This window comes from Mesoplodon mirus (assembly GCF_964341445.2).
Source record: "Mesoplodon mirus genome assembly, chromosome: 3".
NCBI lineage: Eukaryota > Metazoa > Chordata > Mammalia > Artiodactyla > Ziphiidae > Mesoplodon > Mesoplodon mirus.
Window position 1 is genome coordinate 121,318,136 of NC_138978.1, and position 20,737 is coordinate 121,338,872.

A 20,737-nucleotide genomic window follows, 5' to 3' on the forward strand; every position below is an offset into this window, starting at 1 on the left:
AGGCCCTGAGCTTGGTCTAACGCTCTGCTGTTCCCGTCTTGAAATTTCTAATAATTTTATCTTTAAATTGTGTTTTGTAAATGAAGTCTGACGGAACAATGGAGTCAGCACATGAGCAGAGAAGATACTTGCTATAGGTGTGTCCACTTTCCTTGCTGCCCAAATGCAAATAGCATTCAAATACCCCAGGAACACTTTCCTGTTGGATCCACAATATGTGTGAGTCAGCAAGACTCAAAAGGTGTACAAAGTAAACATATTACATCAATGAGTAACAGCCCTGAGAAGTCATGCTTTCCATTTGAACCAGAACTTGCTTTAAACATAGTAAGAAGGCAATCGTGTTCTAAGAAACTTCAACAACCAAGGAACCCTAATATAAGGTACTTCCCTATATTAGCTAATCAAGTAAGCTGAAAATAACATAAAAGGAAAAGGAAAGATAAGGCAATCTCTATATTTCAGTCTTTCCTTACTTGTCAGTAATCTAAAGATAGAAAGTGTTGGCGTAACGTGCTCATATTAAGAAATGAAATTTTAAAAGTTGAGAGGTTTTTTTTGGCAGAATTTCCACTGTTCTCAAAGGAACAAAATACACATGATGAGTGAACTACGAAATACAAATTGTCTAATTTCTGTGGTTCTACATATGAGTGAAATACTATCATATTTGCAGTTAAAGCTGGCATTGCAAAATATAAAGGTGAAACATAAAATTCATGCTAATGACTTAAAATTTTGTTTTTTCTTTTCTTATAATGACCTTAAATAGCAAATAAAAAGCATCATGACAAGAAGAGGCAGAGACATGGAAAAAATGAAAAAAAAAAAAAGCTTTATATTTTAGTACATTTAGCATCACTTTTTTCTCTTGGTTTTTGAACAAAGGGTCTTGAATTTTCACTTTTCACTGGGCCACAGAATTTATGTAACATCCTGCATCTAACTCTGCTCTCTTCTTGGTGGTCCTGAATAACTTCCTGGGGAGAACTTGGGCTACTTGTGCTCTTAGGGAAGGAGGCCCTATGCAAATGAGCTGACTTCTTTTCATAATGAAAATTCTCATTTTTTTAGCCAGAAAATAATAGAAGTCAACTGGTTTGAGGCTTTCCCCTTACCCCTCCAGCTTATGTAAATTTCTGAGGTGTTATTTTTCCATGCCTCTGGGAAGTCCGAAGACACAACATATTTTTGCATAAACATAAATGATATATTTATCTTGGGGTTCCTCTTTCTGAGACTCTTGAACTGACGTTTGGGTGGGGGCTGTTTTTACATATTATCTCAAGGTCATGCTTAGCTTTAGAGATTTTATTAAGTATAATAAGCAAGAAGCTGGGATGGAGCTAATGAGAACTGAAGGCTGATGGTGTGCACAGCAGAATCACCAAATATACAAGATTGAAGTATTGTAGAGATTATCTAGGTAAACATTTTAAAGACTCAAGAGCGAAGGCAGGGAATTTCAAATTCTTTAAAAAAAAAAAAAGTCTAGGCCACAAAGTGATTGGCCAGGAGGAGACAAACCTGAATGTGAATCTCAAATTTTCTTCAAGTTTTTTTGGTAAATAAAATCCTGGCACGTAAAATTCAACACTGAGAGGAGCTGGGTGAGACTGCACTCATGCCAAGGAGTGTTTGAACGATACTTCAGTCTGTCTTCATCTATGGCATTGTCATTCCCTTGGTTGCCTAAGCCAAATTCCTGGGACTTGTCCTAGATGCCTTCCTTCACCTCCAATCAATAACTGCTTTTACTGAGTTTCCTACAAAACAAGGTGTGTGCCCCTCCCCTCTACTACATCTGTGGCTCTGCCCTGTTCATCTAACCTTGATGACAGTAACAGTACCTAACCACTCTCCCTGTCACCAGGCTCTCCCACCACGACGTTGTCTTTGACACAGCCACTAGAAAGTTCTCTCTGGAGGACAAATCTGAGACACCTGGTTTGACTAAAACATCTGTGGTTCTCTGTGGTTCCCTGTGGTTACAAGATAAAACTCTTTACAGCACCAAGGCTACTGGGATCTCTCCCTTTCCAGACTGACACAATTTTCCAGTAAACAGAGTTTTATTTTGCAAATGTACTAAAATGCTTGTAAGTTCCTGAACACATTTTTCTGTTTTATGCCTGGGCACATTTTCTATGTCTGCTTAAGTCCTTTGCTTCATTCCCTAGCCCATCCTTTCTGTGTCTAGTTTTCCAACTCAGTTTCCTTTTCCTCTTCTTTCTATTCTTCCTTCCTCCTCCTCCGACAGCTAACATTTATTAAATGTTTACTGTGTCTAGCCACTATGCTTAAGGCTCCACACATTTAATCTTCACAGCAAGTTTATGAACTAGATTCTACAGTTATTCCCATTTTTAATCTCTAAGGAGTTATTTGAGTAACTTAACTAAGGTTACATAGCTATGAACTGTGACCTGGATCTGAACTCAGATCTGGTTGGCTCCCACCGTTAATACTCTCTTAATCACTGTGTACTATCTCTTCCAGAAAAATTTCCCTTGGTTGAGTCAGGCAGTGACTGGCTGGGATGTTCACCAGATCTGTGTCTTCTGCTTCCCAGGCTACAGCTGGATTGCTTTTCCCACCCCTGAGTTAGGCAAGGAAACTGTGGCTAAGTTCTGGTCAATGGACTATGGGAGGAATGAGTGCATGCCACTTTCAGGGCTGGCCCCTAAAGTCTCTCTGGTGACCTTCCACACTCTCTCTCTTTTTGCAAATAAATTGGAAGCCCAGATGACAGTACCATGAGATGTAAGCAGCCTAGGTTCCTGAATGACTGGGTGGAGCACAGCCTTGCCCTTCATCCTGGGTGCAAGTGATGCTTTGTTTGGAAAGCTCCTAAGACTTCTGGGGTAATCAGTTACAACTGTTTTTTGTTTTTACTTTTTTTTTTTTTTTTGGCTGCGTTGGGTCTTCGTTGCTGTGTGTCACAACTCTAGTTGTGGTGAGCAGGGCTACTCTTCCTTGTGGTGTACCGGCTTCTCATTGAGGTGGCTTTTCTTGTTGTGGAGCACAGGCTCTAGGCTGTGGGCTTCAGTAGTTGTGGCCTGTGGGCTTCAGTAGTTGGGGCATGTGGGCTCAGTAGTTGCAGCATGTGGGCTCAGTAGTTGCAGCTCATGGGCTCTAGGGTGTGAGGGCTTCAGTAGTCATAGGCATGGGCTCAGTAGTTGTGGCTTGCAGGCTCTAGAGTGCAGACTCAGTTGTTGTGACGCATGGGCTTAGTTGCTCTGCGGCATGTGGGATCTTCCTGGACCAGGGATTGAATCTGTGTCCCTTGCATTGGTGGGAGGATTCTTAACCACTCCACCACCAGGGAAGTGCTGTTAACACTGTTAATGTTACTTTCCCTATCACATGGGCTAAGTGCCCCATCTAATGTTATTTTCATATTATATGGGAATTATCTCTTTATGTATCTATCTCTTCCAGTACACTACTTTGGAAACATCTTAAGGGGAAACACTTTCTCTGATCAATCTTTATGTTTGGTATATTAAGTACACAATAAATATTTGTTGACCTAGAAAATATATCAATGGCTTACTAAATACTAATATTGATAATATGTTTTGAATGCTTATATGCAAAAGGCACATTATCAAGCACATATTCATTGCTTTATATAATTCTAATAATTCACAAATGTTAATTAAGTGCTTACCATGTATTGTGTATTGGGCTCTGAAAGAGGCACTGGGGATACATTAGTAAACAAAACAAAGTCCCTGTTTGCATAGAACATAAATTATACTTTGGGTAATCAGATAATAAACAAACAAGAAAAACTCTTAGAATGTCAGATGGTAAAAGTGCTTTGGAGATATATGAAGTAGCATAAGAAGAAGAGGAATTAATGGGGGTTAGGAGATGTGGCTATCTTAAATGGGTGATAAGGGAAGACCTTGTGGGGATTATAACATTTGAGTAAGGTTGAGAGGAAACAAGTAGTGGTTATCAGGAGGAAATCATTACAAACAGAGGGAACTGCAAGGACAAAAGCCTTGAGTAGGAATCTGCTCACAATGGCTGTACAAGGTACATAGTATCTTCATTTTGCATAGAAAGAAATTGAACCCAGAAAATTTAAGTAACTTATCAAAGAACTTATAAGTGGCACATTCAAGGCTTGAACTGAAATCTTTTGGATTTAAAAGCCCATATTCATTCTGATACACTCTCCAGCCTATGACTTTTACTAGTTACACTAAAAGTACACACACACACACACACACACACACACACCCCATTCTAAAAGAACTGTCATGGAAGGTCATGATGAATGGCTTTCCTAATACCAATACTTTCTATGTGACTTCTTATTCAATAGAGACTAGAAGGGTGAAGCTAGGGTTTCTGCATGTAGCCTCTCCTTCACTAAACAGATCACCTGCCAGACTTAGAAGTGGACTTTGGTGTAATGAAATTGCAGCTGTGAGCTCTTCTGGAAGCTGCATGGTAGAGCTGGATGTTTTGATTTTTCTGAGCTGCAGAAGGAGAGGCTTTCGTGTTGAGTGGAAGTTATAGCAGCTTCTCAGTTCTGGAGCTTTGCCGGTAGCAGCTGAGACCCTGTGGATATTGCAGTGGCTGCTCTCTTGCCAGGCCAAATTGGCAGTTTTATTCTGGGAGTTGCTCTTGGAGGCTGAGCCTAGAGCCTCATTCTCCAGCCTATACCCTATATTAAATCCCTTTCAGGCGTCCAGTTTGTTTTAAGTTGTACATATATAGCTTGCTCATCTATTTTGGTCCCATGATTCAAAGTCCTTTTCAGCCATAGTATTCTAATTACCATTCTGACCTTGCTTCCTATTATAGTAGACATGCCTTCCTTGGACTCTGCTACACTGAACTCCATCATTATCAGGGAGCTTATTTCAGAAGTGGTATCTTCACCTTTGCCTATTTCTATTATGCTTCACAAAGATGCTTGGACTTTTATCACTAATGTATTTTTCACTGCTATGTGTGGAAAGGGGTGTCCTCCAGGCCCTCTTGGGAGATATAGTCAGAGTATATGTGAGTGGGTCATATGTGATAAATCCACTTCAGCAATCTCATTTATATTAATTTTTGAATCTTTCCACTACATTATACCAATAAATAGTTGCTATCTCAACCTAATTTAACCCAGGCCACTGTTGAGTATAATTTTTGATCCTCCAAGAGAGCAACTATTTAGGACCACTCCTAGCCGCTTGTATTCATACACTGAATCCAGAATCTCTACCAAATGAAACTATATCAATTAATTTAGCCCCAAAGAAAATTACCTTCCTCCACCTCTAGTCTACTATCCTCAGCAAAATATCCAGGTTTTTGCTATCATAAATTCATAAATGGAAAAAATTCTCTTAACATGTTATCCTTCCTTTTCTGGGTTTTGCAGTATTATTGGCCCTCTACAACATATTGAGATAGTCCTTTCAAAGTAAGATTAGTTATTACTGCATTCTGTTAAGAAAGAAGCCCAACCCAGACCTCTGGATATTGGAAGCAACATATATCACATTGGTTGCCCTGTTCTGACTCAATAACTGAACTACCCATAAAGCTGTTATCTTTGAGAGAGTCCCTGAGGAAGGAAGAGTTCTTCAGCTGGTCTAGGCTAGAGTACAATCAGTTCTGTCCTTGGTTTTTATCACCTAGTTTACCCAAAGGGTCCAAAGTGCTGAGGCTGATTAGGATGTTCTGTGGATGCTGTAGCAAGCCTAGACAGGAGAATCACAGTCAATGACCCTAGGGTTTTGGAGTAAACCTATGGCCTCTTCAAGTAACTACCATCTTTTTGCAAAAGCTCTTGGGTAGCCTTGCTCAGGTAGTCACTGAACACTTGAACATGACACACCAGAGACCTGAGCTGTTCATCATTAGCTGGAAGATGTCTGATCCACTAATCAAGAACTCATACCATCGCCAAGTGGAAGTGATTACGGAAGATCTGACACCTGAAGGTATGAGTAAGTTGAATAAATAATAACTGGCTCATATTCCTCTCTCCAACTTCTCTCTCAACGAACAACTATGGTCTGGTGGTGAGTTCCCTATGACCAGTTGACAGAGGAGGAAAAAATCTATCCTGGCTTAAATATGCCAGTGTCAGCTGGAGGTGACTGTTGCAACACTGTAGCCCCATCTGGGGAGTACTTGAAGGACTGTGAAGAAGAGTTTTGCCAGTGACAGAACTTTTAGTGGCACATCTAGAGGTCCACTTTGACTGGAAGATGAGATATCCAGAGATGAATGTCTACTCTGATTCATGAGCAGGGGTCATATGGTCTGGGGGTTGGAAATAAAAAAGTTAGGAGATTAGGAAAAAGTTACATGGGGGGACCTCTCTGATTGAACCCAGAGCATGAGAGTATTTGTGTCTCATATGAATGCTCACCAAAGGCCTTGCTGAAGAAGAGGATCTCAATAATCTGAGGGACATGATAACTTGCCTTAGGTGAATGTCAGTCAGCTCTTTCCCTGGCTTCTCCACTGATTGCTCTAAGGGTTCATGTAAAAAGTGGCATTGGTGGAAGATGCAGAGGTTAAGTATGTACTCAGTTATATAAGCATCTGCTCACCATGGCCAGTCTTGCCACTCTTAAGTGCCCAGCCTGACAGATACAGAGGCCAGACAGAGTTTGATAAAGTGCCAGATCCATGGGGGGCCAGCTTGTTACATGGTAGTAGAGTGTTTACATTAGATCTCTTCCATTCTGGAGAGGGTGGTTATTCTCCTCAATGAAATAGGTAATTCGTTCATTCAAAAGTATTTATTAAGCACCTACAATGTACCAGGCACAGTTCTAGGTGCTTGGGATATATCAGTGAACAAAAAGGACAAAGGTTATTGCCCTTAACTTACTTTCTAGAGGGCTGACATACAATAAGCATAATAAATAAGCAAATTGTATAGTATATTTTAAAGTGATAAGCACTGTGGACAAAAAAAGTAAAGCAGAGTAAGGGAGATTGGGAGTGCTTAACTTTTTATCATGGAAATTTGAAACACAAAAGCAGAGACCAGTATAAACCCTCCTTCCTCCTGTAATGTACCTACCATCTAGCTTCAGAAGCGGTGCTCACATGACCAATCTTGTTTCATCTATACCCCTATCCTATTCCTGCCCACCCTCTCATTACTGGATTATTTCAAACAAAAGCATATCATTTAATCTACAAATACTTCAGTGTGAAGTAAAAAATGAATATTTTTTAATAAAAACATAACCACAATACTATCATTTATATCCAAAACACATAAATTCTTCAAACACATAAATTATCCAAACATAATTTCTTTATATTAATGTACAAATTTCCTTTAGTATTTCTAAGTAATTCCTTTTTAACTTAATTTGTTTGAGTCCAGCTTCACTTATTCCTTTTGACTGACATGTCTCAAGTCTCATTTAATTTATAGGTCTTCCCTCTTTCCTTCCTTCCTTCTTTCCTTCAGTCATTTGTTTGTTGAAGAAACCAGGTCATTTGTCCTGTAGAATTTTTCCATAGTTTAGATTTTTCTGATTGAAATCCCATGGTGCTATTTAACATAGTCCTTTGTCCCATTTATTTCCTGTAAACTGATAGTTAGACCTAGCGACTTGAGTGGATTCAGTTTTGATATTTCAGGCATAAATACTTTGTAGGTGGTATTGGGTAATTCCATCAGGAGGCATATAATATTAGGCTGGTTTTTGTATGTCAACTTGATCAGTAGCATGAAACATTCACACAAAATAGTCGTTTTCTATTTCTTTCAGTCTTTCTTCGTCTATTGGAAGAATTTTTCTAACGTCACCTATTTGATAACTCAAAGATACAGCTCCTACAAGGAAGGCAGCTCTGTATCCTTTGAGTAGGGAATAGTATTAAGAGACTACAACATGTGCAATGGGTGCTCATTGTTATTGAGTTGTTAATTATTTCTAGACATTTCCAGTGGACAGAACTAGGAAATAAATATATTTTTTTAAAAGGCAAGGTTTGTCGTCAGTTTGTACTAACATTTCCAATTCAAATTTAGGTTTTTGGGGTTACTTAAAGTTACTTAACTTTAAAATTTTATATTTGTATTTCTTGTCTCCAATGTTAAAAATCTTTGTCCCTAATAACATTAACATAATTAACTTTTGCTTTTGGAAACTCAGTCTAGAGCCTGCTTCTTCAGGTCTTCTAATGATTTTTATAAGTAGTTAATATAAACTTTTAAATTTCTTTAGCTGTAAACCACTTGGACTGGATTCTTCTGCCTGCAACTGAATCTTGACAGTGTAAACAGTGTAAGCAGGAGGGATGGGGTTATGCATTGCCTGTAAAGTACACATGCAGCCACTCATAGTGAAACTAATTGATGCAGCTGATTCCCCAGTGGGAGAATTGTTGAAGATGTATTAAACAGAGACCTGAGTCACTTGGTCCCTTCTGTATAGATGCAACTCCCAGTTCTCCAAAATTTGTGCTTCTGTTTTTCAGCAGCAGTCCTTCTCCCTTCTTATTCCTTTCCCCTAAATCACACCCTAGGGAACACATTAGGTTAGGCTCAGAGCAGGTACACAGGCTCTTCTTTTAACCATGGACCCTAGTCATTTCAGTGACGTCTTTGAGGGGCTTTCCCATCATGGCATCAGAGTGGGTGAATCAGAAGTCCTGGGAGTGAATGTACATGGGCAAGAAGAACCGGAAAGTTGGAACTATTTGGTCACTCTAGAGACCTCAAGGACTGCACTGAGCTGGGTCTTGGGATCAGGGACAAGTCACATGAGTAGGACACTCTTGTAATTTTCCATGACATCTTCATCTTTAGAGCTGACATTTCCAGCTGAATCATCTTGGAGCTGTGTCTTCACCTCAGAGTAGACAATTGAGGCATGCTGGGGTGGAAAAAAAGATAGAAGAAGAACTGGAAGGAGAAGGAGTATGGGGCTATAAGCAGTAGTGGGAGAGAAAACAGTCAGGAAATGAAACTCACCTGGTCCTCTAGAGATGTTCTGAAGGTATTTCCTGTGGAAGAAAAGGAAACCACTGAACTATGAGGAGTATTTGGATCCACTCAGAACTCAGTCTTATAGCTTATTTCCCAGAATCTGGGAGTCACTGGACCTTTTGCATTGATTGTCATGTTTTCTCCTCCCTGACTCCCAACATGTCCTACAACACGTGTGATTTTGTTTTACCATTTCTTAACCCAGCCCTCTGCATGTCCTTTTCAGGCTCCCTTGATCTATAATGTTCTCCTTCAATACCACAGAAAGAAGCCTCACTCCCTTCCTTTACCAGATGTTAAGAGATAATTTCTCTCTTAGTTACAATTCTTGCCTCTCTTAACTTCCATCTTACCAACCTTGAAGTCCAACCCCTGCTTGTTCTGCAAGTTCCCACTAGACCTCTTAAAATGTATGCCCTGTGAGAAAAATTCTCTTACATTAGCATGTTCTGGCTATTGATTTTATTGCCAAAGTTTCTTAGAGGTTGAGCCATAGTGAGAGAAAAGTTTAGCAGGTATGATTTGTCACATCCTGCATATTAGAAATTAAGAATCTCAGAGAAGGTAGAATCATGAGAGCTATATATAGTAATTTTATGGAGAGATAGAGCTTGGGGAAAAAGATACATCCTGGAACTCTCTCTTTTTCATTATATTTTTACCATAGACCTTCTGGGTTTACAGATCTTTTTAATGACCTGATAGAAGCTATGTACTCCCTCCCCAGAACAATAGACATATGCATGGAAATTTGCATAAAATTTCAGGGGCTTCATGCAAACACTGAGGCACTGGTGAAGAAATCTTGCTACAGATCATCAACACATAAAGTGCCTAAAATATAACTCGTCCACCAACAGAGTGTTCAGCTTCAGTGGTGTTTTGACAAATATGTCAAGGACAGAGTGTGAAGAGCAGCAACTGATCAAGGTGACTCTATAAGATGTACCCAATTAACCCAATCAAATTGGTGGCAGTTCTATCATTCAAAAGGTCCTGAGTAGTGGGGATGGCTGAGAAATAAAAGTAACAGACAAAGCAGGTGTTCAGATGATGCATGTTAGTCAAATATAGCAATAAGCACTATATGCAGCAAATACTATAGCAAAACAGAAGACTTAGTCTTTTACTGGCTTGTGACCTTGTAAAAGTCCTTAGCCTCATTTGTAAACCAAGTTCAGGATCACGTTACAACTGAAATTTCTACTAGGCACAGAAATACTGGAGAGGTGCTACAGGTAGAAGAGGCAGCTTACAAAATGGAAGAAAATACTTGCAAACCATATATCAGATAAGGAATTCATATGCAAAATATATAAGGAATTCGTAGGACTCAATAGCTAAAATAACAACAATAACAATAACTCAATTTTATAATGGGCAAAGGTTCTGAATAGATGTTTCTTTAAAGAAGACATACAAATGGCCAACAGTTATTGAAGAGGTGCTCAACATCAGTAATCACACAAATCAAAACCACAGTGAGATATCACCTCACACCTGTTAGGATGGCTATCATTAAAAAGACAAAAGATAACAAGTGTTGGCAAGGATGTGGAGAAAAAGAAATTCTGGTACACTGTTGGTGGGAGTGCAAATTGGTACTGCTACTATGGAAAACTGTATGGAGGTTTCTTAAAAATTTTTAAATAAAACTCTCATGTGATCCAGCAATCCCACTTCTGAGTACATATCCAAGGGAATTGAAATCAGGATCTTGAAGAGATCACAGCACTATTCATAATAACCAAGATATGGAAACAACTTAAATGTTTATTGATGGATGAATACATAAAGGAAGTAGGATACACACACAGACACACACAGACACACACAGGCACACACACACAATGGAATATTGTTCCACCTTAAAAAAGAAGGAAATCCTGTCTTTTGTGACAACACAGATGGACCTAGAGGACATTATTCTAAGAAAAATAAGCCAAATACAGAAAGACAAATACTGTATATTCTCAAAGTCATAGAAGCAGAGAGTAGAATGGTGGTTCCAAGGGGCTGGGGGAAAGGAGACTAGAGGTATTGCTCAAAAGGTACAAAGTTTGAGTTACGAAGGATGAATAAATTCTGGAGATATACTATACAGCATAGTGCCTACAGCTAACTATATTCTATTGTATACTTAAAGTTTGCTTAGAAGGTAAATCTTATGTTTAGTGTTTTTACCACACATCATCATCGTCATCATCATCATCATTATCATCATCATCATCATTATCATCATCATCATCATCAAGTGTGTGGAAGGAAACTTTGGAAGATGATGTATATATCTATGGCCTTAATGGTGGTGATGGCTTCCTTGGTGTTAATTTATCTCCAAACTCATGAGTTGTATACATTAAATGTGCATAGCTTTTTACATGACAAAAAAAATAGTGAACTACTTATAATATGCTAGAATGTGGATGAATTGCAAAACATTTTGTTAAGTGAAAGAATCCAGACCTAAAGATTCCATTACATAAGATTCCATTGATATGAAATTATAGAAAAGCAAAACTATAGGACAGAAGGCAGATTCGTGGTTGCCAGGGGTGAAGCTGGGAGGAGATTAACTGCAAAGGAGCATGAAAGGATTTTCTGGGCTGTTGGAAATGTTCAACATCGTGATTGTGGCGGTGGTTCTGTGAATGGATGCATTTATTAAAATAATTTGAACTGTGCGTTTAAATGTAGAGAATTATATTGTATGTCGATTATACCTCAATAAAGCTGATTAAAACAATCAATGAGTAGAATAGAAAACAGAGTGCATCACACTAAGTATTGTCTCCTAAAACTTTAGTTCAGTTATGTGTGTGTTTGTGTGTGTGAGTGTGTGCACATTCACACTGCTTAACAGTACAATTTGCGTTTCTTACTGCAGATAATAATAAAAAATATTTCAACACCCTTATCTAGAGTGTTGAGAGTTCTGACTCATGACTGGTAGTGGGATCAGAAGAAAGCTGCTGGGTCAGCAAGGACCTGAAATTCCCAGGTGTCCCCAAGGACAGATGTGGTCCACATGGGGGACAGAACAAGCAGGAGTATGGTCACTTTGGGTCCTGTTCAATAGGGCCTCCAGGTACCAAGGGAATCCAGCAGCAGGAAGCTGGATGTGATTGACTGGAGGTGAGGCCAGTGAAGGAGTCACAAACAACTCCTGGAATTAGAAATGCACCAGCTGTGCCAAAGGAATTTTAGGAAGGAGGGATCCAGCAGGAAACCTCAAGAGACCACACATGTACCTTATACAGGGGAGTGCCTGCTTAACCATCTGCCATCCCAGAGAGGCAGAAGCCAGCTTCCAAAATACCAGCTGGAGTAACTCCTTTCCCACTCCTTTCTCCAGGTTAATTAGGGGAAGCCAACAAAAGAAACAAAGAGGCCAACTCTGCCTGGTCCTCCCCCTCATCCCTACCATTGCCAGCTTCCATTCTGAAATTTGCCTGAACTAGGAGAGGGGAAAGTTTTGCTTAACATCTTCAAACTAGGTGTTCTAGTTACTTAACAGAGACTATGACATAAAGTGTCCACTTACTGTCTATTGTCTAAGATAATGTTTTGGAAAGACTTTGGCTGCCAGAATTTTCACCCTGAGTGCCCGAGAAGATCTCTCACAGAAGAAAGTTTAAACAGACAGTGGGAGACGGAAGATTTTTGTAATTAAGTCATGAGTCTTGCTTGTTCAGTATACTGGTTACACAGGGTTTTTATATGGATTAACTAAACATATACATACGTATGTATATTTATATATATTATAATGCATATATATCCTTATCACATAATAGGTGCATTGCAATCATTCATTCATTACTTAAGGGAAATCTTTGTACATACACCTTCATGATTACAATATCTGTTAGAAGGATGTTTAATTTTTGTTCTGATCATCAGCAAAGATATGCTATGTAGTTTTCTGTGTTTGTCTTCTCTCTTCAGAATCTAAGCATCACACTGTAGGGATTTTTGTCTGCCTTGTTCACTGATTTACTCCCTTTACTTAAAGCGGTACCCATCACATAGGAGGTGCTCAGTAAATATGGGTCGAATGAATGAATATAGTTTGCAGCAAGAATCTCTCCCCAGTGACTTACCTTTTCCTTCTTCCCCAGGTTGAATAATCTGGATCTCAGAATATACCAGGTCTCTTTCTTTGGGGTGCACTGAGAACAAAAAAAGCAACACTTTCTAAGCTGCCCCAGTCAGTGGGGTATGCTGCAGATGCTTCTTCCTAAGCAATTATTTATTGTGAATGTCTGAGTTTGGGATACTTAGGGAGACCAGGGGCCTTTGCCAGGCCTCAAAACAAAGTATCTCTCCCTGGCTCAGGCTGGGAGCAGTTTCCTACCAGGAAATCCTTACCATTGACATACAACTGCTGCAGCTCCACTGGGTCAGGGCACATGGGATGGAAAGATACTCCTGGGCCTAGGGTCAGGGGTCTCCTGTGAGGCACAGAAACACATAATCATCCTTGGAACATTATAATATGCACAAGAGTGGGATATGCAGAGACAAAAAGGAATGTGGAGAAGTCAGCAGAACAAGGCCAGAAGAGTCTCTAACATCATAGGAATGATGATCTCATAGATAGAATGGTCACTCTCAGTTGGCTAAAAAAACCCAGCTTCATCATCAGGAGGAAGTGTCCTCAAAGCATTCTATCTGGACAGTTCAAGAAGAAATTAGACATAATCCATGCTCCAAGTCCCTGACTATGAGACTGAGGCACTGGGCTTCCCTGGTGGCGCAGTGGTTGAGAGTCTGCCTGCTAATGCAGGGGACACGGGTTCGTGCCCCGGTCCAGGAAGATCCCACATGCCGCAGAGCAGCTGGGCCCATGAGCCATGACTGCTGAGCCTGCGCGTCCGGAGCCTGTGCTCCGCAACGGGAGAGGCCACAACAGTGAGAGGCCCACGTACCGCAAAAAAAAAAAAAAAAAAAAAAAAAGACTGAGGCACTGACACAGAAAGAAGAAGACCATATTTTCCAAACCAAATTTAAAAACACAAAATCTGATGAGTATATGAGCACATGTGGGGCAAAAAGAAAATTCCTAGAAGCTGAGGTTCCTCTAGAGAGTCTAGAATTAATAGTCATTTTATACATAGTTATAGTAACACGTTGCTTAACTATAGGACTATTTGCACCAGAAATATTCTGTGGCAACCTAGAAAATCTATAACCTTTGGTATCATCCATTCAGATAAATGGATAAATTTCAAATAAGAAACTGATCTAAATACATGCAAAATCCATTATACAAACTATTAGAAGGATTCTAGGAAGCTGTGATTGTGGCCATTTCAAGGAATGTGAAAATGGGAGTATCTAGACACAGGGACACAGAGAAATCACTTAACCTAAACTTGCAGCCCCACAGTTCTGCACATTTTATTCTTGGGAAACCAGAATGCTGAGGCCTCACCTGGTTGTGTCTCCCAGAGAACCATCTCCTGCAAAATAAAACGAAGGCAGACTTGTGTCAGCAGAGGGAGCTCATTCTCAAATATTTCACACACATGCACTGCCTAAGAGAGGTCATCAGAAAGTTATTTCAAACATGGGCCCAGTCTCATATTCTCATGAAAACGATGTGAAAAAGAACTGAACAAAGCATATAACTTGCTGGGGACAGGGCTACACATTTCTATGTTGAATATGCAATTATTTGAGACTTGATTAAGGTTCAAGGCTGTGTTGATATACCTCAGGAAATACTAAATATAGCCAAATTGTCTTTCTTGCAGAGTAGTGAGGGGTTGTAGATGGAGTTCCAGGAGCATCTGTGGTTATGCCCAGAGGAACCTCAGGCTCAAGCTCATTAAGGAGACTCACAGTCAAAGGTCCAAAGCTCCCTACATTCAGCCCAATGCAGGGCACATAGCAGGTGCTCAGAAGGACCTGGTGAGTTGAGTTGAATTGAATTAAATTAAAAGACAGTGATGAAGGATGGGTAATTATACTAGAGCTGAAAAAGTTTCTGTGCCTGTCTTCTACATCAGGTTTCCTGGCATCTGAAACTAGCCTGACCTGGGTTAAAGCAAGAAGCCTTTGGAAGCACATGGCAGATAGTACAAGGGAGAAACTCCCTCCACCAGGTAGAGGGGGAGGCAGCGGCCTGACCTGTGGAGAGCAGAGCCATTGGACCACAAGGTGCTGGTTTCAGGCTTTGACTCTGGGAAGTCTCTGAGGAAGAAGAGGGATAAAGATTAGCCAGCTCCCATTCTCAGTCATTTCTTCATAGGGGCTTTCAGTTTATTTTGATTGTCCACTTATAGGGGATGTAGGATGGGCTGAAGCATCTAGTTGACCAGTCTGTTTGGACCAAAGAAACTACCCAAGGAAACCATTTAAAGTTTTTGAAACTTCACATTAAAATGTTTATTTCCTCCCTACCTTTCACTTGAAGCTTTGTAAATTAGACTAGATACCTATTAAGGAAATTGCCATTTCAAGGAAGAGTATGAGTGTGTCTATGAGCGCTGGGGTGGTGAGGTAGAGAACGGTGGCATGGCTGTTATGAGGTTGGGATGAGCTGGAGTGTCTGAGGCAGGGACAGGGCATGGGCTCTAGCAAAAGGTAAGAGAGAACACAAACCTAGTTTCCTCTGGTGCCAGCAGTAAAACAGCAGGGCCACAGCCAGGAGAACGCTGAATGTCCCCCCAGTGGTTCCCGCTGCAACAAGGCCTCTTCTTATCCCTGGGGTACCTGGAGGGGAAAAGCCTGTATGAGCCTCTAGGGGAGGGGTCTAGGGCCTGGAGCCCTGGAACCTTTCCTCAGCTTGGCTGGGGCCCTGAGCCCTGGTAGAGGGAAGAATCTAAAAGATGAGGACTCATGGGGGCCTTTGAGGACTAGGCTAGGACTGGTGTGGCACAGGAAGCAGGTTTCTACTTGTGGGCAGCACAGCCCTGAGCCTGTATGTGACAGGAAGTGACTCACTGTGAAGGGGTAGAAGACAAGAGCCTGGGTGGATTGTGGCAAACGGGAGAAAGGTAGACAGCTCCCTCCACTGACCCCCAGACATCATTTCAGAAATTAATATTTGGGGGGAAATCTACATCTGCCTCTCTATCTCTCTATCTATTCTGTACTTTGGCCTTTTGGAAATTTCCCCTAGACATCTGGAAAGATGTTATGCGACAGTGGCTTGGCAGCACCTAACTTTGGAACAGCAGCCTGCCTGAGAAAGAAAGCAAATATTACCACTGATTAGGGCACTAGCTGAACCAGCAGTAACTCTGAGATTGCTCTCCATTAAAAAAATGTATTGGGACACCACAATGAAATGCCACCAGTTTCCTTCCTCATAGAAGCCTGAGTCTTACGTGCTTTGAAGGGGAGGTGGGAAAGAAACTGATGGAAGGAATAAACTAAATTGTTGGGGAATTCTGATTTTTCCATTGGATCCATTCTCCAAGGCAAGGGTGTCCTCTCTCACCACTCCTATTCAACATAGTTCTAGAAGTCCTAACCAGAAGAATCAGGCAAGAAAAAAATAATAGAAGGCCTCCAGAATGGAAAGGAAGAAGAAAAATTGTCTCCATTTACAGATGATATGATCTTATATAAAGAAAATCCTAAAGACTCCACAAAAAATCTGTTAGAGCTAATAAACAAATTCACTACAGTTGCAGGATACAAAATCAACATACAAAAATCAGCTGTGTTTCTATCCATGTAACAATGAATTACCCAAAGAAGAAATAAACAAAACAATCCCATTTTCAATAACATCAAAAGTAATACAATACTTACTAGTAAATTTAACCAAGGAGGTGAAAGACCTGTATATTGAAAACTATAAGATATTGTTGAAAAAAATCGAAGAAGACACAAATATGGAAAGATATCCCACGTCTGTGGATTGGAAGAATTAATATTGTTAAAATGTCCATACTATCCAAAGTCATCCACAGATTCACTACAATCCCTATCAAGATTCCAATGGCATTTTTTACAGAAATTAAAAAAAATTATTGTATGGAACCACAAAAGACACCAAATAGCCAAAGCAATCCTGTAACAAAAGAACAAAGTTGGAGGCTTCACACTTCTTGATTTCAAACCATATAACAAAACTAGAGTAACCAAAACAACTTGGTGTTAGCATAAAAACAGATACATAAATCAGTGGAACAGAATTAAGAGGCCAGACATAAACCCATGCATATACCGTCAACTAATATTGGATAAGAGAGCCAAGAATACTCAGTGAAGAAGATAATCTCTGGGGAAACTTGATATTCACACGTAAAAGAATGAAACTGGACTTCCATCTTATACTACTCACAAAAATTAACTTTAAATGTATTAAAGACTTAAATGTAAGACCTGAAACCATAAAACTCCTAGAAGAAAACATAGGGGAAAAGCTCCTTGACATTAGCCTTGGCAATGACTTTTTGGATATGATACTGTAAGCACAAGCAACAAAAGTGAAAATACACAAATAGTACTACAACAAATTAAAAAGCTTCTGCACAGCAAAAGAAATAATCAGCAAAATGAAAAAGCAATCTACAGAATGGGAGAAAATACATGGAAATCATGTATCTGTTAAGAGGTTAATATACAATAATATAAGGAAGTCATACAACTCCATAGCAAAAAAACCCTCAAATAATCCAATTTTAAAATGGACAAAGGATTTGAATAGACATTTTTACAAAGAAGACATGCAAAAGCTAACAGGTTCATGAAAAGGTGTTCAACATCACTAATCATTGGGGAAATGCAAATCAAAACCACAGTGAGGTAGCACCTCACACCTGTTACAATGGCATTTTTTATAAAGTTTGTTTAGAACCAGAGCGTAAGCAAAAACAGTAAAATTGGGCTTCCCTGGTGGCGCAGTGGTTGAGAGTCCGCCTGCCGATGCAGGGGACATGAGTTTGTGCCCCGGTCTGGGAAGATCCCACATGCCGCGGAACAGCTAGGCCCGTGAGCCATGGCCACTGAGCCTGTGTGTCCGGAGCCTGTGCTCTGCAACGGGAGAGGCCACAACAGTGAGAGGCCCGCATACCACACAAAAAACAAACAAACAAAAAAAAAACAAAACAAAAAAGCAAAAAAAAAAAACCCCAAAAAACAGTAAAATTAAATTTCAGCATTTCAGTTTAATAAAGCAGTCTACATTATGGTGATTTAGCAGAACATAGGAAAGCAAGAAAATGTGTCACACTTACACTAAATTAAGGCCGTTGAGTTATATTACTAATGTATGCAACTTTAATTTTGTTTAGCACTCTCTGCCAAAATAAACTTTATTCCCTATAACTTAAAAAAAAAGAAGAAGACTAGAAATAACAAGTGTTGGTAAGGATGTGGAGAGAAGAAAATCCTTGTACACTGTTGGTGAGAATGTAAACCTGTGCAACCACAATGGAAAACAGTATGCAGGATCCTCAAAACTTTAAAAAAAATAGAACTACTATATGATCTAGCAATCCCACTTCTACATATATATCCAAAGGAAATGGAATTACTGTCTTGAAGAGATATCTGCATCCCCATGTTTATTGCAGCATTATTTATAATAACCAAGACATGTGCAACCTAAGTGTGCATTGATGTATGAATGGACAAAGAAAATCTGGTATATATATATATAATATTCCATCATGATGGAATGTGAATATGATGGAATATTAGACAGCCATAAGAAGGAAAATTCTGCCATTTGCAACAATGTGAATGAAGCTTGAGGTCATTATGCTAAGTATGACAAGTCAGACAGAGGGAAAGATCTCTGTCTCTTTGAGCTAAAAGATTGTGTCGAGGTTGAAATCTGGGCTGCCAGGTATAAGCTTTGTGACCATAGGCAAATTACCAAACCTTTCTGAGTTTCACACTCCTTTTCTGTAAAATGGAGATGATACTATCTTATTTTCTAGGATTATGACTATGATAAGCAAAAATGATATGTGTAAAACTTATTCATTCAGTAAATGTTTATTGAATGCCTAATAGGAGCTAAGCAGTGGAATAGGCACTTGGGATAAAATATGGTCAAAATAGAGATTTACCTTTATGAGGCTACTATGGGAGGTGTGGAAAGAGACAGAAGAAGACTGCATGGCATGGCAGTTGGTGACACATGCTGTGGGGAAGAATCAAGCAAGACTTGGAGAGGGAGGGCCTTGGTGAAGAGCTGCTATGTTATATAGGGTGGCTGGGAAGGTCTCATTGAGAAGGTGAGTAAGGTCCTGGAGGAAGTGAGGGGATGAGCATAAAGATATTGGGGAAAAGTAGTGCAAAGGCCCTGAGGTTGGAGTGTGACTGGAAGTTTTGAAGAAGAGACAGGGGGCAATGGTGGCTAGAGTGGAGAAGGTGAGGAGAGAGTGGTGGGCCATCAGGTCAGAATAGCAGGATAGCCAGATCATCAGGATCTGGTGGGACGTTGAGAGGACATTGGCTCTCCCTCTGAAGGAGATGGGAAGCCATGGGAGGATATTGAGCAGAAGAGTAACATGATCTGATTTATGATTTAGAGTTCCTTCTGATACTGTGTTGAGAATAGGTTGTGTGGAGCCACAGGCGAAGCAGAAAATCAGTGTTATTGCAATCATCCAGGTGGCTTGGATCAGGTGGTAGCAGTGGAAGTGGTGGGAATTAGTCATATTCTGGTGATACTTTGAAGGTAGAGCTATCTGGACTTGCAGGTATATTACAGTTGGAGGATCTAGAGAATCCGCCTGCCAATGTAGGGGACACGGGTTCAAGCCCTGTTCCGGGAAGATCCCACGTGCCACAGAGCAATCAAGCCCATGCACCACAACTATTGAGCCTGTGCTCTAGAGCCCACGAGCCAGAACTACTGAGCCCGCGTGCCACAACTACTGAAGCCCTCGCGCCTAGATCCCGTGCTCTGCAACAAGAGAAGCCACTGCAATGAGAAGTCCACATACCACAACGAAGAGTAGCCCCTGCTCACCACAACTAGAGAAAGCCCGCACGCAGCAACAAAAACCCAACACAGCCAAAAATAAAATAAATAAATTTATTTTTTTTAAAATGTGATGGGGATCCAGTAAAAAAAAAAAAAAAAACCACCTTAAAAGGGGTATCTGATGAATAGGTATAGAAGTACCATTGGAGTGAGGCAAGCCTCAGGGTGATGGGTTTGAGAGAAAACAGAAGGAAAGAGAGTGAGTAGAGATAACTCTTTTAAGGGGTTTTACTGTAAAGGAAAGCAGGGAAATCTAGCTTTCCAGTAGTTCCTCCATAAAAGCTAGCTTTATTGGATAGCCTGGGGTGCAACTGAACCTGAGAGAGAGGATGAATTGAAGCCCCATAGAAACCATTTCTTTAGTCCCAGGGGAGCTGAGTGGGAGCCTGGTTTGACCTAGTATGACTCCTTGGAGACAGAGGAAGGTAAAGATATAAACTATGACTGTGCTATCCCAAAGGAAGGCTTATCTCCTCTGTGGACATAATGGGGCTCTGTATTTGCTCTTGGTACTTGTAAGTTTCCTGACCTGCAAACAAGTTGGTATTGACACACTCTTAGACCTACAGTAATGGAGTAAAGGGATGTTTTATGTCTTTGGTCCTATGGAGGATTACCAAAAGAAGAGTATAGTTGACGTTTAGGATGAAGGACCTATACTCTACCCTAAAACACTGCTAATGACATAAGACTGCAGTTTGAGAGCAACACGCAATGGATCAGCGTACAGGCACACAGAATCATCCCCAAGAGATGAAATGGCCCCTGGCCAGCATTCCCTCACTGTAGTACCT

The 20,737-nt window shown here is 40.3% G+C and overlaps 1 protein-coding gene across 1 annotated transcript in view; it reads right to left on the reverse strand.

The window, feature by feature from the left end:
* FCRL5 (Fc receptor like 5) overlaps nt 1-20,737 on the reverse strand; it is a gene marked incomplete at its 5' end in the record, with an annotated part of 85,836 nt that overhangs the window by 55,318 nt on the left and 9,781 nt on the right. The window lies entirely within an intron of this gene.